This window comes from Salmo salar, chromosome ssa01 (genome assembly GCF_905237065.1).
Source record: "Salmo salar chromosome ssa01, Ssal_v3.1, whole genome shotgun sequence".
In the NCBI taxonomy this organism is placed as follows: domain Eukaryota; kingdom Metazoa; phylum Chordata; class Actinopteri; order Salmoniformes; family Salmonidae; genus Salmo; species Salmo salar.
The window spans coordinates 72374587-72400181 of NC_059442.1; the positions used below are offsets into that span (position 1 = coordinate 72374587).

General features: G+C 42.0%; 1 protein-coding gene and 1 long non-coding RNA gene across 5 annotated transcripts in view; one reads left to right on the forward strand and one right to left on the reverse strand.

Moving 5' to 3' along the window:
- Positions 1 to 9144: 9144 nt before the first annotated feature.
- Positions 9145 to 11815, reverse strand: LOC123726765 (uncharacterized). Of its 2 annotated transcripts, none has more exons than XR_006758905.1 (3): positions 11515 to 11815; positions 10112 to 10247; positions 9145 to 9592 (listed from the first exon to the last, which is right to left on the reverse strand). It is a non-coding gene; the product is annotated as an uncharacterized lncRNA (long non-coding RNA). The 2 variants fall into 2 exon arrangements; XR_006758906.1 differs by lacking the exon at positions 11515 to 11815 and adding an exon at positions 10790 to 11318.
- A 5537-nt stretch (positions 11816 to 17352) lies between these two features.
- LOC100196543 (equilibrative nucleoside transporter 1) overlaps positions 17353 to 25595 on the forward strand; it is a 59741-nt gene continuing 51498 nt past the window's right edge. For all 3 annotated transcript variants that reach the window (XM_045721891.1, XM_014205926.2, XM_014205932.2), the window contains exon 1: positions 17353 to 17715. The gene's annotated coding sequence lies outside the window, so the exon portion shown is untranslated. The remainder of the gene's footprint in view (positions 17716 to 25595) is intronic.

Consider the following 25595-nt stretch of genomic DNA (forward strand, 5'->3'; position numbering starts at 1 on the left):
GAAAGAGGGGAACCGGCAAGGCAGAGACAGCAAGGGCGGTTCGTTGCTCCAGCCTTTCCATTCACCTTCACACTCCTGGGCCAGACTATACTTAATCATAGGACCTATTGAAGAGATAAGTCTTCAGTAAAGACTTAAAGGTTGAGACTGAGTCTGCGTCTCTCACATTGGTAGGCAGACCATTCAATAAAAATGGAGCTCTATAGGAGAAAGCCCTACCTCCAGCCGTTTGCTTAGAAATTCTAGGGACAATTAGGAGGCCTGCGTCTTGTGACCGTAGCGTACGTGTAGGTATGTACGGCAGGACCAAATCGGAAAGATAGGTAGGAGCAAGCCCATGTAATGCTTTGTAGGTTAACAGTAAAACCTTGAAATCAGCCCTTACCTTAACAGGAAGCCAGTGTAGGGAGGCTAGCACTGGAGTAATATGATCAATTTTTTTGGTTCTAGTCAGGATTCTAGCAGTCGTATTTAGCACTAACTGAAGTTTGTTTAGTGCTTTATCCGGGTAGCCGGAAAGTAGAGCATTGCAGTAGTCCAGCCTAGAAGTAACAAAAGCATGGATTCATTTTTCTGCGTCATTTTTGGACAGAAAGTTTCTGATTTTTGCAATGTTACGTAGATGGAAAAAAGCTGTCCTTGAAACAGTCTTGATATGTTCTTCAAAAGAGAGATCAGGGTCCAGAGTAACGCCGAGGTCCTTCACAGTTTTATTTGAGACGACTGTACAACCATCCAGATTAATTGTCAGATTCAACAGAAGATCTCTTTGTTTCTTGGGACCTAGAACAAGCATCTCTGTTTTGTCCGAGTTTAAAAGTAGAAAGTTTGCAGCCATCCACTTCTTTATGTCTGAAACACAGACTTCTAGCGAGGGCAATTTTTGGGCTTCACCATGTTTCATTGAAATGTACAGCTGTGTGTCGTCCGCATAGCAGTGAAATTTAACATTATGTTTTCGAATGACATCCCCAAGAGGTAAAATATATAGTGAAAACAATAGTGGTCCTAAAACGGAACCTTGAGGAACACCGAAATGTACAATTGATTTGTCAGAGGACAAACCATTCAGAGACAAACTGATATCTTTCCAACAGATAAGATCTAAACCAGGCCAGAACTTGTCCATGTAGACCAATTTGGGTTTCCAATCTCTCCAAAAGAATGTGGTGATCGATGGTATCAAAAGCGGCACTAAGATCTAGGAGCACGAGGACAGATGCAGAGCCTCGGTCTGACGTCATTAAAAGGTAATTTACCACCTTCACAAGTGCAGTCTCAGTGCTATGATGGGGTCTAAAACCAGACTGAAGCGTTTCGTATACATTGTTTGTCTTCAGGAAGGCAGTGAGTTGCTGTGCAACAGCTTTTTCTAAAATTTTAGAGAGGAATGGAAGAGTCGATATAGGCTGATAGTTTTTTATAATTTCTGGATCAAGATTCGGCTTTTTCACGAGAGGCTTTATTACTGCCACTTTTAGTGAGCTTGGTACACATCCGGTGGATAGAGAGCCGTTTATTATGTTCAACATAGGGGGGCCAAGCACAGGAAGCAGCTCTTTCAGTAGTTTAGTTGGAATAGGGTCCAGTATGCAGCTTGAGGGTTTGGAGGCCATGATTATTTTCATCATTGTGTCAAGAGATATAGTACTAAAACACTTTAGTATCTCCCTTGATCCTAGGTCCTGGCAGAGTTGTGTAGACTCAGGACAATGGAGCTTTGGAGGAATACCCAGATTTAAAGAGGAGTCTGTAATTTGCTTTCTAATGATCATGATCTTTTCCTCAAAGAAGTTCATAAATTTATTACTGCTGAAGTGAAAGCCATCCTCCATTTGCGAAGGCTGCTTTTTAGTTAGCTTTGCGACAGTATCAAAAAGAAATTTAGGATTGTTCTTATTTTCCTCAATTAAGTTGGAAAAATAGGATGATCGAGCAGCAGTGAGGGCTCTTCGATACTGCACGGTACTGTCTTTCCAAGCTAGTCGGAAGACTTCCAGTTTGGTGTGGCGCCATTTCCGTTCCAATTTTCTGGAAGCTTGCTTCAGAGCTCGTGTATTTTCTGTATACCAGGGAGCTAGTTTCTTATGACAAATGTTTTTAGTTTTTAGGGGTGCAACTGCATCTAGGGTATTGCGCAAGGTTAAATTGAGTTCCTCGGTTAGGTGGTTAACTAATTTTTGTCCTCTGACGTCCTTGGGTAGGCAGAGGCAGTCTGGAAGGGCATCAAGGAATCTTTGGGTTGTCTGAGAATTTATAGCACGACTTTTAATGCTCCTTGGTTGGGGTCTGAGCAGATTATTTGTTGCGATTGCAAACGTAATAAAATGGTGGTCCGATAGTCCAGGATTATGAGGAAAAACATTAAGATCCACAACATTTATTCCATGGGACAAAACTAGGTCCAGAGTATGACTGTGGCAGTGAGTAGGTCCAGAGACATGTTGGACAAAACCCACTGAGTCGATGATGGCTCCGAAAGCCTTTTGGAGTGGGTCTGTGGACTTTTCCATGTGAATGTTAAAGTCACCAAAAATTAGAATATTATCTGCTATGACTACAAGATCCGATAGGAATTCAGGGAACTCAGTGAGGAACACTGCATATGGCCAAGGAGGCCTGTAAACAGTAGCTATAAAAAGTGAGTGAGTAGGCTGCATAGATTTCATGACTAGAAGCTCAAAAGACGAAAACGTTATTGAGATAAAACATGTTTTTTTTTATATATACAGTACAAGTCAAACCATTGGACACACCTACTCATTCAAGGGCCCAGCAGAAGACCCAGAGTTACTTCTGCTGCAGAGGATAAGTTCATTAGAGTTACCAGCCTCAGAAATTGCAGCCCAAATAAATGCTTCACAGAGTTCAAGTAACAGAAGAGAGTGTTTGAATCAGGCCTTTATGGTCGAATTACTGCAAAATAAACCACTACTAAGGGACACCAATAAGAAGAAGAGACTTGCTTTGGGCCAAGAAACATGGGAGCATTTGCGCAAAACTGAAAGCGCGAACCACCGCATTTAACCAGGGCAAGAAGACTGGGAATATGGAAGAATACAAACAGTGTAGTTATTCTCTCCGCAAAGCAATCAAGCATGCTAAATGTCAATATAGGAACAAAGTTGAGTCCCAGTTCAAAGGCTCAGACACAAGATGTATGTGGCAGGGTCTACAGACAATCACGGATTATAAAGGGAAAACCAGCCACGTCGAGGACACCAACATCTTGCTTCCGGACAGGCTAAACACCTTCTTCGCTCGCTTTGAGGATAATACAGTGCCACCACTATCAAGGACTGTGGGCTCCCCTTCTCCGTGGCCGATGTAAGTAAGACATTTAAGCGTGTTAACCCTCGCAAGGCTGCCAGCCCAGATGGTACACCTAGCCGTGTCCTCAGAGCATGCGCAGACCAGCTGGCTGGTGTGTTCACAGATATATTCAATCTCTCCCTATCCCAGTCTGTTGTCCCCACATTCTTCAAGATGGCCACCATTGTCCCTGTACCTAAGAAGGAAAATGTAACTGAACTAAATGACTATCGCCTCGTAGCATTCACCTCTGTCATCATGAAGTGCTTTGAGAGACTAGTCAAGGATCATATCAGCTCCACCTTACCTGCCACCCTACACCCTCTTCAATTTGCTTACGGCCCACTAGATCCAAAGACGATGCAATTACCACCACACTGCACACTGCCCTGTCCCATCTGAACAAGAGGCATAACTATGTAAGAATGCTGTTCATTTTTATTTATTTTTTGGTATTTTTCTCCCCTTTTTTCGCCCCAATTTCGTGGTATCCAATTGGTAGTAGTTACAGTCTTGTCTCATCACTGCAACTCCCGTGCGGACTCGGGAGAGGTGAAGGTCGAGAGCCATGCGTCCTCCGAAACACAACCCAAACAAGCCTCACTGCTTCTTGACACAATGCCCATCCAACCCGGAAGCCAGCCGCACCAATGTGTCGGAGGAAACACCGTGCACCTGGCGACTGTGTCAGCGTGCACTGCTCCCGGCCCGCCACAGGAGTTGCTAGTGTGCGATGAGACAAGGATGTCCCTGCCGGCCAAACCATCCCTAACCCGGACAACGCTGGGCCAATTGTGCGCCGCCCCATGGGCCTCCCGGTCGTGGCCGGCTGCGACAGAGCCTGGACTCAAACCCAAAATCTCTAGGGCACAGCTAGCACTGCAATGCAGTGCCTTAGACCACTGTGCCACACGGGAGGCCCGAATGCTGTTCATTGACTATAGCTAAGCATTCAACACCATAGTACCCTCCAAGCTCATCATCAAGCTCGAGGCCCTGGGCCTGAACCCCGTCCTGTGCAACTGGGTCCTGGACTTCCTGATGAGTTACCCCCAGGTGGGGAAGGTAGGAAACAATGCCTCCTATTCACTGATCCTCAACACTGGGGCTCCACAAGGGTGTGTGCTCAGCCCCCTCCTGTACTCCCTGTTCACCCATGACTGCGTGGCCAAGCACGCCTCCAACTCAATCATCAAGTTTGCAGACAACACAACAGAAGTAGGCTTGATTACCAACGATGAGACAGCCTACAGGGAGGAGGTGAGGGCTCTAGGAGTGTGGTCCCAGGAAAATAACTTCTCACTCAACATCAACAAACTAAGGAGATGATCGTGGACTTCAGGAAACAGCAGAGGGAGCACCCCCCCTATCCATATCGATGGGACCGCAGTGGAGAAGGTGGAAAGCTTCAAGTTCCTTGGCGTACACATCACTGACAAACTGAGATGGTCCACCCACACAGACAGTGTGGTGAAGAAGACGCAACAGAGCCTTTTCAACCTCAGGAGGCTAAAGAAATTTGACTTAAAACCTAAAACCCTCACAAACATTTACAGATGCACGATTGAGTGCATCCTGTCAGGCTGTATCGCCACCTGGTATGGCAACTGCACCGCCCACAACCGCAAAGCTCTCCAGAGGCTGGTGCGGTCTGCCCAACGCATTACCGGGGGCAATTTCCCGCCCTCCTGGACACCTACAGCCCCCAATGCCAAAGGAAGGCCAAAATGATCATCAAGGACATCAACCACCCGAGCCACTGCATGTTCCCCCCGCTATCATCGAGAAGGCGAGATCAGTACAGTTGCATAAAAGCTGGGACCGATAGAATTAAAAACAGCTTCTATCTCAAGACCATCAGACTGCTAAACAGCCATCACCAGCACATCAGGGGCAGCTGCCTATAGACATAGATTAGGAATCACTGGCCACTTTTAGAAATCACTAGCCACTGTAATAATGTTCCGTATCTAACATTACTCATCTCCTATGTATAAACTGCACTCCACACTATTCTATGGTATCTTAGTCAGTTTTAAATTGTGTTTACATATTGCATCACCCATTTCATATGTATATACTGTATTGTATTCTATAATACACCAATGACTGTTAAGCAGCCATCTCCAGCAAATCAGAGGCTGCTGCCTATGGACATATAGTTGAAGTGGGAAGTTTACATACACTTAGGTTGGAGTCATTAAAACTTGTTTTTCAACCACTCCACAAATTTGTTGTTAACAAACTATTGTTTTGGCAAGTCGGTTAGGACATCTACTTTGTGCATGACACAAGTCATTTTTCCAACAATTGTTTACAGACAGATTATTTCACTTATATTTCACTGTATCACAATTCCAGTGAGTCAGAAGTTTACATACACTGAGTTGACTGTGACTTTAAAAAGCTTGGAAAATTCCAGAAAATTATGTCATGGCTTTAGAAGCTTCTGATAAAATCAAATCAAATCAAAGTTTATTTGTCACGTGCACTGAATACAACAGGTATTACAGTGAAATTCTTACTTACAGGCTCTAACCAATAGTGCGAAAAAGGTATTAGGTGAACAATAGGTAGGTAAAGAAATAAAACAGTAAAAAGGCTATATACAGTAGCGAGGCTATATACAGACACCGGTTAGTCAGGCTAGTTGAGGTAGTATGTACATGTAGATATGGTTAAAGTGACTATGCATATATGAAGAACAGAGATTAGCAGTAGCGTAAAAGAGGGGTTGGCGGGTGGTGGGTGGGACACAATGCAGATAGCCCTGTTAGCCAATGTGCGGTAGCACTGGTTGGTCGGCCCAATTGAGCTAGTATGTACATGAATGTATAGTTAAAGTGACTATGCATATATGATAAACAGAGAGTAGCAGCAGTGTAAAAAAGAGGGGTTGGGGGGGGCACACAATGCAGATAGTCCGGATAGCCATTTGATAACCTGTTCAGGAGTCTTATGGCTTGGGGGTAAAAACTGTTTGTCCTAGACTTGGCACTCCGGTACTGCTTGCCATGCGGTAGTAGAGAGAGCAGTCTGTGGCTGGGGTCTTTGACAATTTTTAGGGCCTTCCTCTGACACCGCCTGGTGTAGAGGTCCTGGATGGCAGGCAGCTTAGCCCCAGTGATGTACTGGGCCGTACACACTACCCTCTGTAGTGCCTTGCGGTCAGAAGCCGAGCAGTTAACATACCAGGCAGTGATGCAACCAGTCAGGATGCTCTCGATGGTGCAGCTGTAGAACCTTTTGAGGATCTGAGGACCCATGCCAAATCTTTTCAGTCTCCTGAGGGGGAATAGGCTTTGTCGTACCCTCTTCATGACTGTCTTAGTGTGTTTGGACCATGATAGTTTCTTGGTAATGTGGACACCAAGGAACTTGAAGCTCTCAACCTGCTCCACTACAGCCCCGTCGATGAGAATGGGGGGGCGTGCTCGGGTCCTCCTTTTCCTTTTCCTGTATTCCACAATCATCTCCTTTGTCTTGATCACGTTGAGGGAGAGGTTGTTGTCCTGACACCACACGACCAGGTCTCCGACCTCATACATATAGGCTGTCTCATTGTTGTCGGTGATCAGGCCTACCACTGTTGTGTCATTAGCAAACTTGATGATGGTGTTGAGTCGTGCCTGGCCATGCAGTCATGAGTGAACAAGGAGTACAGGAGGGGACTGAACACACACCCCTGAGGGGTCCCCGTGTTGAGGATCAGCGTGGCGGATGTGTTGTTCCCTACCCTTACCATCTGGGGCGGCCCGTCAGGAAGTCCAGGATCTAGTTGCAGAGGGAGGTGTTTAGTCCCAGGGTCCTGAGCTTAGTGATGAGCTTTGAGGGCACTATGGTGTTGAACGCTGAGCTGAAATCACTGAATAGCATTCTCACATAGGTGTTCCTTTTGTCCAGGTAGGAAAGGGCAGTGTTCAGTGCAATAGAGATTGCATCATCTGTGGATCTGTTGGGGCGGTATGCAATTTGGAGTGCGTCTGGGGTTTCTTGGATAATGGTGTTGATGTGAGCCATGACCAGCCTTTCAAAGCACTTCATGACTACAGACGTGAGTGCTATGGGTCGGTAGTCACTTAGGCAGGTTACCTTAGTGTTCTTGGGCACAGGGACTATGGTGGTCTGCTTGAAACATGTTGAAATTACAGACTCAGTCAGGGACAGGTTGAAAATGTCAGTGAAGACACTTGCCAGTTGGTTAGCGCATGCTTAGAGTACGTCACCATCATGTCACCAGAATAAGACCCTTGATATTAAATAAGTTATTTATATCTCATGTAATTTTATTCGTCACATGCTTAGTAAACAGGTGTGGAATAACAGTGAGATGCATACTTACGGGCCCTTCCCAACAATACAGAGAAAGAAAAAAAATAGACATTAATAAAAGTAATAATGGATAAACAATGAGTAACGACAACTTGGCTATATACAAAGGGGCACCAGTACCGTGCCAACGTGCAGGAGAACGAGGTAATTGTGGTAGATTCAGTGCATTCGGAAAGTATTCAGACCCCTGGACTTTTTCCACATTACAGCCTTACTCTAAAATGGATTACAATGTTTTTTTCCCTCATCAATCTACACACCATACCCCATAATGACAAAGAAAAAACAGGTTTTTAGAAATGTTTGCAAATGAAAAAATAAAACTGAAATATCACATTTACATAAGTATTCTGACCCTTTGCGCACAGCTATTTTCAGATCTCTCCAGAGATGTTCGATCAGGTTCAAGTCCGGGCTCTGGCTGGGCCACTCAAGGACATTCAGAGACTTGTCCAGAAGCCACTCCTGTGTTGTCTTGGCTGTGTGCTTAGGGTCATTGTCCTGTTGGAAGGTGAACCTTCGCCCCAGTCTGAGGTCCTGAGCGCTCTGGAGTGAGTCTTCATCAAGGATCTCTCTGTACTTTGCTCCGTTCTTCCTTCCCTCGATCCTCTCTAGTCTCCCAGTGCCACCACCATGCTACACCGTAGGGATGGTGCCAGGTTTCCTCCAGAAGTGCCGCTTGGCATTCAGGCCAAAAAGTTCAATCTTGGTTTCATCACACCAGAGAATCTTGTTTCTCATGGTCTGAGAGTCTTTTAGGCGCCTTTTGTCAAGGTCCAAACAGGCTGTAATGTGCCTTTTACTGAGGAGTAGCTTCCGTCTGGCTTCCGTCTGGCCTGATTGGTAGAGTGCGGCAGAAATGGTTGTCCTTCTGGAAAGTTCTCCCATCTCCACAGAGGAACTCTGGAGCTCTGTCTGAGTGTCCATCAAGTTCTTGGTCACCTACCTGCCAAGGCCCTTCTTCCCCGATTGCTCAGTTCGGCCAGGCTGCCAGATCTAGGAAGAGTCTTGGTGGTTCCAAACTTCTTCCATTAAGAATGATGGAGACCACTGTGTTCTTGGGGACCTTTTTTGGTACCCTGAAGACATTTTTTGGTACCCTTCCCCAGATCTGTCCCTCGACACAATCCTGCTTTGGAGCTCTACGGACATTTACTTCGACCTCATGGCTTGGTTTTTGCTCTGACATGCACTTTCAACTGTGGGACGTTATATAGACAGGTGTGTGCCTTTCCAAATTATGTCCAATCAATTGATTTTACCACGGGTGGACTCCAATCAAGTTGTAGAAAAAGCTCAAGGATGGTCAATGGAAACAGGATGCACCTGAACTCAATTTCGAGTCTAATAGCAAGGGGTCTGAATGCTTATGTAGATAAGGTATTTGTTTTTTATTTTTAATAAAGTTGCAAAAATGTCTAAAAACCTGTTTTCGCTTGGGGTTTTGTGGTTAGATTAATGAGGGGGAAAAATTATTTCATCCATTTTATTTTAAGGCTGTTAGGTAACAAAATGTGGAAAAAGTCAAGGGGTCTGAATTCTTTCCGAATCTACTGTACCTGTCATGTCACACACAAATGTAATTTCTTGGGCAAGACTTTCGGTTCTCAAATGAAAGGATTTGAGAAAAGTTCTATACTGACATATTTTGAAGTTTTACTGCAAAATGAGCAACAAAAGCAGTTTGTGGACTGGAATTTCACACTCGTGAGCGGAATGTGTTAAGTGGGCTCTAAGTATGTGAGTTGGGCAAACAAATACACTGGGCTATTATTGATCAGAGTCATTTTCTCCAAGAATGTCAATGACTCTCCTGCTTAGGGAGCTCCTGTAGTGCCAGATTAATTTCCTCAAGGAGCTCTCGGACATCATGCACCGTTTTTCCAATCCAATGATCTGTGATTCGGTTCCTGGGGAAAGTTGTCGTTCCTGATTTTCTCAGATCTACCTTTGGATAGATTAAAAAGGATAGATAAAAAAAGTCAATATACAAAATGTGCTACAGTATAGACCAACACTTAATATACAACTTTTGTATCCAACAGACAGCTGGCAACTATTTGGGTTCCCTCTTCCCCAACACACCCAAGCCCGTCTCACCTTCCACTTTCAAAGCAGTAAATAGCCCTCCAAGAGACAACCTTCTTACCTCTGTCAGTCATGCCTATTCTATTCTTTCAGTGCAAACCATATTAATTGTTGCCCATGGTTTAGGCCGTAATTGTAAATACGAATTTGTTCTTTACTGACTTGCCTAGTTAAATAAAGGTTAAATAAAAAAAAACATGTTTTTAAATTGCTGTCCATTGTCTTTATTCAACACTTTTTTTGGCACGCTCCATCCTAGGTTTTATATATGACTATGTAGGAAACATATGTTAAACTTTGAACTGGATTTTGATATCCATTCCTGACATAACAATTTTGAACAGCAACATTCTTGTATGTGTGTAGTTTTGATCCGTACCTGGACTTTCCGTGCAGTATATCGCTTACTGGTCTCTTCTTCCAGCCTCATACTATAGAGTTTGGTATGTAGAACCTTCATGGCCTTTTTTTATTTTTCAGTTGGGACCTTTCCTCCTGGCATTCTGAGATCACACCTATGACCCACAACCAAGATAAGACACCAGTAAAGGTTATTACAAGCTTCACTCCGTTGAGCTACGTGCCTGCACGTGGGTGGAGTGGGATTTTTAGAGTGGAGGACATCTTTGAGTAACATGATATCCTCACCGGTCCCACTCCCATTCACAAGAAGGCAATAGCAAAGTTTTTTATTTTTGTATTTTCATTTTGTAAAAGCAAGGGAGAGTCGCCATCCCTTTCTAATAGTAGCTATCTGGCTTTAGCTTGGCTAAAAACATAGCAAGCTAGCTAGCCTTTTTAGCTTCCCACATCTCCATGTGAAATAATCAGATTTATAATTTAAAAAAATATGCCCTGGCAAATAATATTATACTTGCCGGAGTAACCTAAAACATTATCCCAGTTTGATATGCTGCTTGTGTATCAATTCCCATTTTAGCTGAAAATGGAATGTCATCATGTTTTGTCACAGAGAAAAAAGCACATGGCTAGCTAGTTGGCTACAGCAGACTACCAATAGCATGTAATCACTACTTAGTACTTCTAAACAAAATACCTTTTTGGGTGGATTCTTGACGATGGTATGCTTGAACAGTCGCTGAGATTATTTGGTTATCAATGCAAAATAGGCTACTTTGATGAATAGCCTATATAGCCTATAGATATGATTAAGGAACAAAGTGACAAACAATGATTTATAAATACACTAGATGACTATAACAGACACCTTTATTCATACCTTTAAATTATATTATGTGAGCTAAACATTCAAATTAAAAATAAAAAAAATATATAAAAAATGTTCCTTAAAGCTGCAATATTAAACTTTTTGGGCAACACGACCAAATCCACATTTGAATGTGAGTTATAGATCTGTCATTCTTAATTGAAGACAGGTCTAAGAAGCAGTAGATCTGCTCTATGTGCGCTATTTCTATTCTTTCCGGTCTTAAGTTAAGTTTTTGTGTGTATGGAAAAGATATTTCACAATGATTCTCTACAGTATCAGTTCTCTATGCCTGACATTTTTTTTATTTAATCCATTTTAGAATGAGGCAGTAATGTAACAAAATGTGGAAAAAGGGAAGGGGTCTGAATACTTTCCGAATGGATTGTACAAGATGGGTAGTCACAAGATGCATTTCAGACAGTCACCGAATTAAGGAATGAGTTGTTTATGACATAAGCAAACTCTCAAGCTGCTAAGAACTAATGGCCATGAGATGCCCAATGTCCTTCTGCATCTGTTGATAAAATATCACACATTAGGTGTGGCCTCACCTTTCAGTAATGTTTCAGTTTCACCAAATTTCTGCTGTTTTGTCTGAAGCTCTCTGAAGTATTGGATCACTAGGGCTAGTACAGAAGGAGATGTTCTCTTCACTCTCAATTCCTCTTCACCATCCTGCTGTCTCTTTGTCTGTCAGACTATCACAGTACTCTGTCTACATCTTCTTCAAGTAGTCCTGTAGTGATCTTCTAGCAAAGATGTCGTCCACAGACAGTAACTTCGTAATCATCAACGGCTGAGTTGCATGCATAACTCTACTATTTGGGCAAAGCTTTGGGGACGGATTTCGGCATCTACTGCTCGGTAATCTCTTTGAAACATGACAGTAGACTACCTCTGGTAAGAGGACATCAAGGATCGGCCATACACGTTCTCTATGTGCATTTTGACAGCTTGTGTAAAAGCCACACTAAACAATGGTTTGCATTAAAGGCTCAATTCAACATTGGAAACATATTGCTATCATTTGTTGATTTGTTTTGCATTTTATCATGCTAGCTGTTAACGCTACACAACGACAGCTAATTGAAGTGGTATGACGTTCTGAAGCTTTTTGGATAGTACGTAGCTGCAGTTGTGTCGACCATAACGACTATTTTCCATTCACATTTATATCTGGATGTTCTAGCAAGATAAACATCACCAAAGACAGAGCGTTGTTTTTATTATAATATTTTGATGCTCAAGGGCACTGACATGTTGCTTTTCGCACGCACATGCGTAGTTTGTTTATGTGTAACTGTGTTGTTTGTGTTGCACTGCTTTGCTTTATCTTGGCCAGGTCGCAGTTGTAAATGAGAACTTGTTCTCAACTGGCCTACCCGGTTAAATAAAGGTTAAAACAAAAAAGTTGCAGACTATTTACATTCTCAAAACGTAGATTACCATAAGTAAACAAATACATGTAGCCAAAACATAAACATTTATCAGTAGTATAGTATTGCATTGTGTTAAAAAACATAATCTGTATAAAACTTCACCAAAGCATTAAAATATCAAAACATTAATGTGTCGCTGCACGGGACTGTCTTACTGACCACTTTGACTGTTGTGTTTACTGTTTATGTGTCAAACTCATTCAAAGGAGGGCTGAGTGTCTGCGGGTTTTCACTCCATTGTACCTAATTAATGAATTAAGGTCACTGATTAGTTAGGTACTCCCCTCACCTGGTTGTATAGGTCTTAATTGGACACAAATTGAAAGGTGAAATCAACACTCGGCCCTCCATGGAAACCCCTGGTTTATAGAAAGAAACCTGGGACCAATCCCCTGTTTGACCAGAAGATGGGAGGAAACATCCATTTAACTTTGCAGTTAATTGAATACACCTACTTACAGATTGAGTAATGTGCTACTAGTAACAGTTTCATACGGCATACAGTGCCTTCGGAATGTATTCAGATCCCTTGACTTTTTACACATTTTGTTTACTTTACAGCCTTATTCTAAAATGGATTAAATAAAAAAATATCCTCAGCAATCAAGACACAATACCCCATAATGACAAAGCAAAAACAGTTTTTTATACCTTATTTACATAAGTATTGAGACCCTTTGCTATGTGAGACTCACATTGAGCTCTTGTGCATCCTGTTTCCATTGATCATCCTTGAGATGATTCTACAACTTGATTGGAGTCCACCTGTGGTAAATTTAATTGATTGGACATGATTTGGAAAGGCACACCCCTGTCTATATATTGTCCCACAATTGACATTGCATGTCAGAGCAAACACTAAGCCATGAGGTCGAAGGAATTGTCTGTAGAGTGCCGAGACAGGATTGTGTCGAGGCACAGATCTAGGAAAGGGTACCAAAAAATGTCTGCAGCATTGAAGGTCCCCAAAAACACATTGGCCACCATCATTCTTAAATGGAAGAAGTTTGGAACCACCAAGGCTCTTCCTAGAGCTGACCCCCCGGCCAAACTGAGCAACCAGGAGATAAGGGCCTTGGTCAGGGAGGTGACCAAGAACCCGATGGTCACTCTGACAGAGCTCTAGAGTTTCTCTGTGGAGATGGGAGAAACTTCCAGAAAGACAACCATCTCTGCAGCACTCCACCAATCAGGTCTTTATGGTAGAGTGCCCAGATGGAAGCCATTGCTCAGTAAAAGGCACATGACAGCCCGCTTGGAGTTGCCAAAAGGCGCCAAAAGACTCAGACCATGAGAAACAAGATTCTCTGGTCTGATGAAACCAAGATTGAACTTCTTGGCCTGAATGCCAAGCGTCACGTCTGGAGGAAACCTGGCACCTTCCCTACAGTGAAGCATGGTGTTGGCAGCATCATGCTGTGGGGATGTTTTTCAGTGGCAGGGACTGGGAGCAGCATGAAACATATTATATTTCACCAGATTTGGCTGTTGCGCAAAGCTTTTGGTTCTTTGGACAATGAGGATTGGAATGCAAGGAACATAAGCAGTAGTAGTTTTCTTACAGAGGGATGATTCAAAGAATACAAAGTGCCAACTATAGGGCTTAACCTTGGTGCCCCTGCCAAAATAGGGAAACAACTATCTACCTTAGCTACAAAAATCACCCCAACGGCACAATTTACCACCCCTGTACACATGGAAATTAACTTGATTTAACAACACAGATCAGACACACTGGTTTAAAATCATATTTCACTGTCTGCCCCCAGGTTGCTAAACTTCTTAACAAGACTAGGGTATTCCAGTGGATTAAATAACTTCTGGCTGCAGGACTTCCATCAGGCTTCCTGGGGTGGGCCGCCACACGTTTCAGAAAAAAAGTTAATCTCCTGCAAAGTTAAATTATGTGCTAATTATTCAAGAGAATTTGAAGGATTGTCTTTATATGGGTCAGGCCAGCGACTGTAATGTCACCATAGATTACCAGGATTTGGGGGGCTTTCAGAGAGGAGTTTGTCGCCTACACAAGTAGAGCCAAAAAACATTGGCCGTTTGGGCGTTCATGACACACCCGTGTTGTGGTATTTTTAGCGGTGAGAGAGGGAGACAGAGAAAGTAGACAGCTGCAAAACTTATCTGGAAACAGGACACAGAAGTACTGTTTCAAAAAAGTATTTAATTGAAACTTCCCAACCTCCCATACACAACAGAATGACTTGTTGAATGAGGCAGACATGAGGTCTGGATTATAGAATACATATTATAAATGTTGTCATTCCTCCCAGTCAGACTTCACCCCTCCCCTAGTCAAGTCTCAAACCTGCACTGGTCAAGTGTCACCCCTCCTCCTCAACCCTCACCCCTGCATTGGTCAGGTATCACCCATTTGCCTCACCTCGCTCACCTGTGCATCAGTCAATCTCACCAATAGGGTGAGGATTAAGGAGGAAGGTTGACGATTGACTAATGCAGGGTTGAGACATGACTAGGGAGTGGTGTTCTGAGGAGGAAGGTCTGACAAGGAGAAATGACCAAGTTCCTCATATGTGTTCTGGACTCGATTGACTCACTATCCAATTCTTATGTGAATTAAAAAAATATTTTTCAAAACCATAAAGTTATCAAAGAAATGGGATTTACTTGCAATCCACAATAAAACATTTATTTAAAGAGGATTTCACAAGTGCTTCTACATTCTTGTCATAATGTACAGTAGGGTAAGGTAGTTCAAAAACTTCAGTCCACATAGGTCTACTCAAACAAAACAACTAATGTTGCCTTGATGGAGAAGTTCATGTGGTATTTACACATCAGCTCAGTAGCAAGACAAAACTCATTATCTCCTCTGGAATTCCTTGCCTTTGACTGCATGAGCCTGCATTCATTTATAATGCATAAACACTACCATTAGAGGTCACACCTGCTACTCTAGATGTCACTACTGTTAGGGTTGGCTGAGTGACTGCTATTAAAAGCAGGACAACGTGACGCTGTTGCAGTGGCTTTGATATTCTTGGTGGACTAGCACAGTTGTATAGGAGAGGGAAATAAATAAGGCCCACCAAAATAGCCCCTCAAATGGATCTTTATGTCAGACTTTTGTGAGTCTCCCCCAGTGTCAGTGTGTTATGTGGCTTCCTATTTGGGAGGTGCTGAGTCATGTCAGTAATGGAGAGTGAAATGAACAAGGAGGAAAATTGAAACAATGAGTCCATTATGCTAAATAAAATGCAGTACCAGTCAAAAGTTTGGACACACCTACTCATTCATGGGTTTTTCTTTATTGTTACTATTTTATACATTGTAAAATAATAGTGAAGACATCAAAACTATGAAATAACACATATGGAATCATGTAGAAACCAAAAAGTGTTAAACAAATCAAAATAAATTGTATATTTGCAAACCTTCAAAGCAGCCACCCTTTGCCTTGATGGCAGCTTTGCACACACTTGGCATTCTCTCAACCAGCTTCACCTGGAATACTTTTCCAACAGTCTTGAAGGAGTTCCGACATATGCTTAGCACTTGTTGGCTGCTTTTCCTTCCCTCTGCGGTCCAACTCAACCCAAACCATCTCAATTTGGTTGAGGTCGGGTGATTGTGGAGGCCAGGTTATCTGATGAAACACTCCATCAGCCTGTTGTTCATGTAACCGATGTGAAATGGCTAGTTAGTTAGCGGTGGTGCGCGCTAATAGCGTTTCAATCGGGTGATGTCACTCGCTCTGAGACCTGAAGTAGTTTTTCCCCTTGCTCTGCATGGGCCATGGCTTTTGTGGCACGATGGGTAACGATGCTTCATGGGTGTCAGTTGTTGATGTGTGCAGAGGGTCCCTGGTTCAAGACCAGGTTGGGGCAAGGAGAGGGACGGAAGCTAAACTGTTACATACGCACTGCCAAATTCTCCAAAACGATGTTGGAGGCGGCTTATTGTAGAGAAATTAACATTCAATTCTCTGGCAACAGCTCTGGTGTACATTCCTGCAGTCAGCATGCCAATTGCATGCTCCCTCAAAACTTGAGACATGGCATTGTGTTGTGTGACAAAACTGCACATTTTAGAGTGGCCTTTTATTGTCCCCAGCACAAGGTGCACCTGTGTAATGATGATGCTGTTTAATCAACTTCTTGATATGCCACACCTGTCAGGTGGATGGATTATCTTGGCAAAGGAGAAATGCTCACTAACGGGGATATAAACAAATTTGTGCATTTTTTGGGGGAGAGAAATAAGCTTGTGCATATGGAACATTTCTGGGATATTTTATTTCAGCTCATCAAACATTGGACCAACACTTTACATGTTGCGTTTATATTTTTGTTCAGTATATATATTTATTCCATGGAATTACCGATATACCTTTTACATGGAAATGCCCTATTCACTTCTATACATTTTTCGGCCAGGTACCAGATTACGAGTCCCTTGACACTTGTGGGTTTTTTAGAGCAAAACAGAGAACATCATCGTGTTCGTGAGAGTGCTAATATGTGGGGAAAACAAAGCCAGAGCAAACTCAATGTTTGAAGCAAACGTCCCTGTGGACACTGGCGGATTTAGCATTAGACAGAATATGCAATTTCCTTAGGCCTCATCATCAAGGGGCGTCATGAGCTGGGCATAAAAAAAAAACATTTAAATCATCACTTTTGTGTTTGTTTTACTAATTTCCCCGTTTGAGCCCCCCCCCTCCCATGCTCTGTTTAAGGCATATATATATATTTAAATCACAATCAAAATCGGTGTCTTTAAGATTGAGATCATTTCTGGGCTTTGTCTCAGTCCACTGCATCCGCCTTCGCATAGTTACAGCGGCGTTTCAGACCAGGAGACATCCCGAAAGTCCGGTATTCTCATGAAAACTTCTGTAGCATCCGAACGGTTTTGGCTACACACATGACCCCTTTCTGGAAAGATGACACTCTCAGGATGCTTATCATCAGAGTGGATAGTGTTCAATACCACATCTGTGTAGGCTAACGTTCCATTATAAGCCAATAAACTTCCGTACATGTTATGATGCCAATTCTTATAGTAGGTAGGCAAAATTATTTAAATCCTGGATTTGTAAAAATCCCTGTTTCTGGTGGAATTTGGAACAGCCGGGTCCGCTGCTTATTTGCATGTGCCCGCGCCGCCACCACCATACCGCTTTAGGAATGAATGCAGCCCCAGTTTGCAATTGTTTTGGACAAATGACTCGAGTCTACAACTGGAGCAAATCTGTTGGGTCAAAAGAATAACACCCACCAACTTTATGTGGCGAAAATTGAGCGCGTTTGAATGTGATAGCATCCCACCACATTCCATGTAAGTAAATCGTTTTACTCATATAACGAACTCTGAAACTGCACATGCCAAAAGCTCTTAAGAGTCTTATTGGGGAGAGGATATGAGTAGAATGCGAATGATGTAGCCAAGCGTTTGTCAGAGAACCGTCTAATAATTTGGATGCACAGTTTTTGGGATTAAATTATTTTAACAAACGAATTTACCAAACACCGTGCATGTAAACTGCGCGGAGTAGCCTAGGTCACAAATAGCAAATGTTTATAGCTGAAGTTCTAATGGTAACAATAATGCAATGCGCTACCTCGAAATGACATTCGAATGCACCGTTACCTTAGTAAGCATTAGTAAACCTATAATTTATGATTTCACATTTTGTGTGTGTACGTGAGAGATAGATGTTTGGTTAGCTGTAGGATATTGTATTATTTTAAACAAAACTTTGCATAGAGGCCAGTAGGCTACACAACCCAATGACCCATTCCCATACTCTGTGTGTGTGTGTGTGTGTGTGTGTGGGGGGGTCTTTACAGGGGCAGCACGAGAGTTAACAAAATATCCCCTATAGAATACATGACATAGTAGCACGACCATAGAATGAGTATTATGTCTCTACTGCCATTAATTCCAATTAGACTGGTGCGGATTTCTCCCTGGCCAACATGGCTGCCATTTCCACCCCATTCTGGAACTTTGAGGGTTTATGACATGGCCTCTCTAGTAATTTAATAGGATCTCCATGAGCATGACTGTAGACACTTTCTATTGACTCAAACCTCTCCCTCTTTTATAATGTGCTTCTCTCTGATAAGCATTTGCTCAAAGTAATCTGTAGTGAGACAGCATTCTCAGCTGTATGCTATATCAGCAGTCCTGAGGATCAGGATGCTGCCATTTCAAAATGTTCAGTTGCAACATCCTAAATAACATGAAGTACCTCACTGCCTTTAATTTAATGTAACTATATGTAATCTAAAATGTAATCTACGTAATCCCAGAAAGAAACTATTTATTATGAGAGGACCATAAACAATAGCTAGTAATGCTGCATACTCTAGTTATAAACTGCTGAGGTGTAGTCACTTTTGAGGACACAAGCTCAAGTACACAGTAGAAAAATGATACAAATATTATATATTTTATATGACGTCCAGGGCTTTTGGAAAGTATTCTGACCCCCTGACTTTTTTCACATTTTGTTACGTTACAGCCTTATTCTGAAATTGATTAAATAAATACAAATATTCAGCAATCTACATACAATACCCCATAGTGACAAAGCGAAAAGAGTTTTTGTTGAAATTTTAGCAAATGTCTTCAAAATAATACACAGAAATGCCTTATTTACATAAGTATTCAGACCCTTTGCTATGAGACTCAGAATTGAGCTCAGATACATCCTGTTTCCAGTGATCATCCTTGAGATGTTTCTTCAACTTGATTGGAGTCCACCTGTGGTAAATTAATTGATTGGACATGATTTGGAAAGGCACACACCTGTTTATATAAGGTTGCAAAGTTGACAGTGCATGTCAGAGCAAAAACCAAGCCATGAGGTTGAAGGAATTTTCCATTGAGCTCTGAAACAGGATTGTGTCGAGGCACAGATCTGGGGAATGGTACCAAAATATTTCTGCAGCATTGAAAGTCCCCAAGAACATAATGGCTACAGGTTCACCTTCCAATAGGACAACAACCCTAAGCACAGATCCCAGACGTGAACCCGATCTAACATCTCTGGAGAGACCTGAAAATAGCTGCGCATCAATGCTCCCCATCCAACCTGACAGAGCTTGAGAGGATCTGCAGAGAAGAATGGGAGAAACTCCCCAAATACAGGTGAGCCAAGCTTGTAGCGTCATACCCAAGAAGACTCAATGTTCTAATCACTGCCAAAGGTGCTTCAACAAAGTACTGAGTAAAGGGTCTGAATACTTATGTAAATGTGATATACGTTTTCTATTTGTAATACACTTGCAAAAATGTAAAAAAAACTATTTTTACTTTGTAATTATGGGGTATTGTATGTAGATTGATGAAGGAAAAAAACTATAACGGCTGTAACGTAACAAAATGTGGAAAAAGTCAAGTGGTCTGAATACTTTCTGAAGGGACTGCATTTCCTATTCAACAAAACTGTATGAATAAGGCTTGAAATGACTTATATGCTTTCTAAATATAGTATGATCAAATTATAAAACCACTAACTATAATATTTCATATTCCTTATAACTGTAAAATACAGCCCAGCTTCAAAGGGACATCCCAGCTTCAAGTGGGCTATTACTCAATGCAAGCCATTTCGATCTACGGTGTCCACAGGTTGATTTATAAGCAAAAATGTCGGTCGGAACCGGTACCAGGACCACAGTACCCTAAACAGGGGACTTTACATTTAAGAGGTTTTAAGGTTGCTAGCTCTGTACCAATGGGAAGATAACTTTTCAGACCTCTCATGTGTAATAATATAATAACCTTGTTATTACATAATCATAACTCAGTTGTAATTCTAACATCATAGCATTACCATTTGATATTACATTATACAGTGTCATAACACACATTACATTTACATTTAACCATATTGTTTTGCAACCTCAGGTGGTTTTTTACTCAAATTAGATAATTGTGGCCAAAGGGCTATTACAGGTCCTAAAATGTCTAAGCTCCACTGCCAAAATCCCTGCCACAGACAGAATACTTATTGCTGGGAAACATCACATGTTTTGGGTTTGAAACTCTGCACGTATAAGGACTTCCCAAAAAGCCAATAGATATCCCTGAAACTCATGGCACATCAGCATCAGGGCACATTAAGCTAGAGTCCTACTAACTAACCCTTTTTATGTGCACCACAGCACAGCAGCAGACTAATGGCAAGGGTCTTAACAGTCAACATTGTGCCGGCTCTCATCCCCAGAGTCCATCCCAAACCCCCACAGCTCACAAACAAACAATAACCCACCAGCTCTGATCTGAGTGCTTTGAGCCAAGAGCTCTTTTTATAGAGGGCGTAACTTCCAAACAGAACAGCCAACAGGATATAACTTGCACAGTAATGTGATGCTGCACTAATGTTGGCTCATCGCTGTGTGGAGCCGTCTGAGTTTTTGGAGGGGAGCGCTCCAAGAATCAGCAGACACTTTCTGATGGATCAAGGATATGAAAATAAGCTTGAGGTTGTTTTTCATATAGAAAATGCACAGACTGCACTGGCTCAGCCTGGTTTTAATGTATGCCGATTATTACTATCTGATATTTATTGTCTTTGTAGGTTAGATTTTGTGATATTTAGATATTGAAAAATTGTAACCAATTGCAGTTATTTGTCATATTCCTTGAAAACGGAAAGAGATAGAATTGACTGAAAAACAATTGGTTCAATAAGCCCTCAGACGAGGGTAGGGGTGTCATAGGTTTTAATTAAGTGTGATATTTTCAGGTTTGAATTACAGTCTTGACCTCTCGCCTGCCAGATGCCTTTGGTATCAGCTTGTTATGGAGGCACATTCCATGGTCTAGCTGTGCAGTAGTCAGCTAAGGGACTACCCTACTGAGCAAGCTGCCAACTTCTGACTGCTTCACAAAATCATCCCTTTATTACAGCCACACTGCCAGGGAGGGTCTGCTGAGGTATTTGAGTGTTTGCCTAAGGGTGGTTAAAACTCACTATCCTCTTACGTATGCTGCAGTGGACAGCCAAGATATTCACGGTTGAGAGACAATGTTCTTTCAAAATTCCTGAGTAATGGCATTTTTTTCACCCTGCGTCCCACCAGGCACTGCACACCCTCTTACTCAGATAGTGGATGGAGAGCAAAGTCAGGAAATACAATGCATTTGGAAAGTATTCAGACCGCTTGACTTTTCCACATTTTGTAACGTTACAGCCTTATTATAAAATGTATTAAATTGTTTTTCCCATCAATCTACACACAATACCCCATAATGACAAAGCAAAAGCGGGTTTGTAATTTTTGTACATTTTAAAGTCATATTTATATAAGCATTCAGACTCTTTACTCAGTACTTTGTTGAAGCATCTTTGGCAGCAATTACAGCCTTGAGTGCTCTTGGGTATGACGCTACAAGCTTGGTACACCTGTATTTGGGGAGTTTATCCCATTCTTCTCTGCATATCTTCTCAAGCTCTGGTGGCCATTTGATTAATTGTTCAGCAGTCTTATGGCTTGAGGGTAGACGCTGTTAAGGAGCCTTTTGGGCGCTCCGGGTACCGCTTGCTGTGCGGTAGCAGAGAAAACAGTCTATGACTTGGGTGACTGGAGTCTGACAATATGATGGTCTTTCCTCTGACACCACCTATTATATAGGTCCTGGATGGCAGGAAGCTTGGCCTCAGTGATGTACTGGGCCGTACGCACTACCCTCTGTAGTGCCTTGCGGTTGGATGCTGAGCAGTTGCCATACCAGCCGGTGATGCAACCGGTCAGGATGTTCCCGAAGAATATTTTGGAGAACATTTTGAGGATCTGGGGACCCATGCCAAATCTTTTCAGTCTCCTGAGGGGGAAAAGGTTTTGTCGTGCCCTCTTCACGACTGTCTTGGTGTGTTTGGACCATGTTAGTTTGTTGGTGATGTGGACACCAAGGAACTTGAAGCTCTCAACCTGCTCCACTGCAGCCGCGTCGATGAGAATGGGGGCGTGCTCGCTCCTCTTTTTCCTGTAGTCCACAATCCTCTCATTTGTTAGATATTGTTCAGATATTACTTGTTATGAATTTGCTGCACTGTCGGAACTGGAAGCGCAAGCATTTTGCTACACACGCAATAACATCTGCTAACCATGTGTATGTGACAAATAAAATTTGATTGGATTTGATGCTTACAAGACGAAGAACAGTTTCTAAAATGACATATCTAAGGCTCGGGTCTGTCCAAGAAGTGAGGGTAAACGGTAGTCATGTTCTCTGCTATCCACTTTATGTTAGAAATTATTATTTTGGGTTTAGGGGAGGGTCACTTGCTTTTTTTCAAGCGTTCAGGGAAGGTTTAGTTAAAAAGTATTTTGCTGAAGGGAGGGCCATCTGTGATGCAACATTTTATGTTGGTGCTTTTCTATTTACCAATTTCTGTGTTCATGCAAGTGACTGATTGAACGAATCCTCACTATCAGTGTCTGCAATGTGGCAGTACGCCCAGAAACTTGTTTAGAGAAAGTCATATCTCAGTTTCAAGGTCTCAGCTTAGAGAAGAACTCTCGTGAGGTATTGGTCTGTCACATGCATGATCCAGTATTGGTCAGTCACATGAATTAAGCAAATGTTAATGATTGATTAATTATGAATAAGCTAAATGATGTAATTATGACTTGTCTGCAGTATATAAGAGAACTGACAGATCTTCACTATGGTGCATCAAGTTTGTTGGAACCTCTCCAGCGTGCTGACAATAAACAATGATTCATTTAAGATTGACTTCGAGTGGCCCTGTGTAAAAATTTCCACAACACATCCATTTTAATTTCAGTGAAAAATCAGAAGGAAGAGAAACATTTTGGCAATGTAACATAATGTCACTCAAACACACCTGGTATCAATACAGAAAGCATCTGCTGAGTTTATATGACCATGCCAAGAATTTATTGCACAAACTCAAAACTTCTACATTCACTTGTTTTCCTGAAACTGGGTGAAACCACAAGGGTGGGGTCCAAATTAAGCAAAACATTGTGCTCAACTACATTGTGCTCAACTACACCACCCAAATGGAAACACAATAACTCTCCCTCAATGTGAGCAAGACACAGGAGCTGACCGTGGACTACAGGAAAAGCCGGGCCGAATAGACCCCCATTAACATTGACAAGGCTGTAGTGGAGCGGGTCGAGAGTTTCAAGTTCCTTGGTGTCCACATCACCAACGAACTATCATGATCCAAACACACCAAGACAGTTGTGAAGAAGGCACGACAAAACCTTTTCCCCCTCAGGAGACTGAAAAGATTTGGCATGGGTCCTCAGATCCTCAAAAGGTTCTACAGCTGTACCATCGAGAGCATCCTGACTGGTTGCATCACTGCCTAGTATGGCAACTGCTCAGCCTCCGACCGCAAGGTACTACAGAGGGTACAGAAATTGATTTGGGGTATAGTAGATTGACATAGGCTAGTGCTTTTTCTGTTTGTTAGGCCGACTCATCTTGTTGGCTGACGAAAAGTAAATGTGGACAGTTCTTCCAACATCTTCAATATGCACCTCGGAATTGGATAAGGAGGTGCGCAGTTGCATCCCTGATATGTCTGTCTTCACTTGTGGCTTCGTAGTGTGCAGCATTCAGGTAGAAGGGCACAAGGCAGCACTCCGTGCCAAGGGCACAACAGCCACTGGCCGCAAAAGGCATGGATTTTTTTAGGGTGCATTACGGCCACACAAGGGGATGCCACCGTGTAATTTGAGGCATTATCAAGTACTTGTAATATTGTGAATGAAAGACTGAAGTGTGTACAGCCTGCGCAAAAAAACTAATCAGAGCTCATGCCTTTCAAGCAACTTTTTTCAATTAATCATTAGAGTCGCATCATGTAGCCTTACAATGTATTAAACATCAAAACATATAGCCCAACGTTTGTAGAACAACTAAAGTTACATTAATAACTCTCAATTAAGCATGTAGGAGTACCTATTTCTTTGTTAACCGCTCAACACAGAATAGCCGCATGTGTGCACTCCCTCAAATCGTTTGGAGAAAATATCATTTTTATTTTATTCAGCTTAATTCAATTGTATTGGTCAGACTATAAAATAATGCCATGGAATTCTAAGCAAATCTTGTCTGCTAAATTAACTAGTGTAGCCCATAGCCATTTGGCATAGCTTTATTATTTGTAATTGTAAATAAGATTTTGTTCTTAACTGACTTGCCTAGTTAAATAAAGGCTAAATTAAAAATAAATAGCCAGATCAGGACCTAACATAAGGACAACTCAGAGGATGCTATTCTGTTCTTCTGAAACAGACTATATTTTCTTCATATCATGCTTCTTTAGACCTGTCTAAAATAAATAGATTTATATTATATGTATTTATTAGACTTTTTAAAATGTAGATGTTCCAAAGGTAACTGTTGGTGTGGAAGCCAGGAGATGCTAAATGTGTTTATGTTAATTCCGGTCAATTACTGTAAGACCAACAGTTATTTGCTTGACAATCACCTGCTGACAACATTTCATGACCACCACAGCCCTAGGCGTGGCAGCGACTAGAACAAAAAAATAACACAAAAATATAAATACATATTTAGATTCCAGTCAATGTCTCTATACCAGAGTCTCATCTTTCAGATGCATTTGGAAATGAGTTTATAGCCCATAGGTTTCCAATGTTAGAGCTAAAACTCTGATGGCACCTGCACAGTGTTAATTCCGCCAACAAAAACTGTGACAAAAATATTGGTCAAACACCTATTTTTCAGTGGCAATTGACGAGACTATAACTGACTAAATAAACTCAGAGGAATTATAACTAAACAAAAATTATTTTTCATTTCAGTTGACTAAAATGAGATTATCTCTGACTACTAAAGGGGCTGGACAAGAGTTTTTGGAGAGACTGAGGGCTTTTCAGTGATCAGCACAATTAATAGCCGTCTTTGCGGACGTAGTTTACATTCATATAGCGTTCTAAAACTAGGCTACTTGCGGACCGGACCGTTAACCATTTGTTTAGGCTACATCTTGTTCAGTCATGTTACCTCATTAGCTAGCTATAGTTAACAATCTGGGGGCGTGTTCATCAGGATGCAACATTTTGGAATGTTCAAATAGAAATATGCTATGTAGAACAAACATGCCTCTTTGACATGTTGAATAAGGAATAACGTTGGCTCTATTCATGCAATTTCTATCTGAATGTGTCCCTATTAACATTACCAGTAGCCAATAT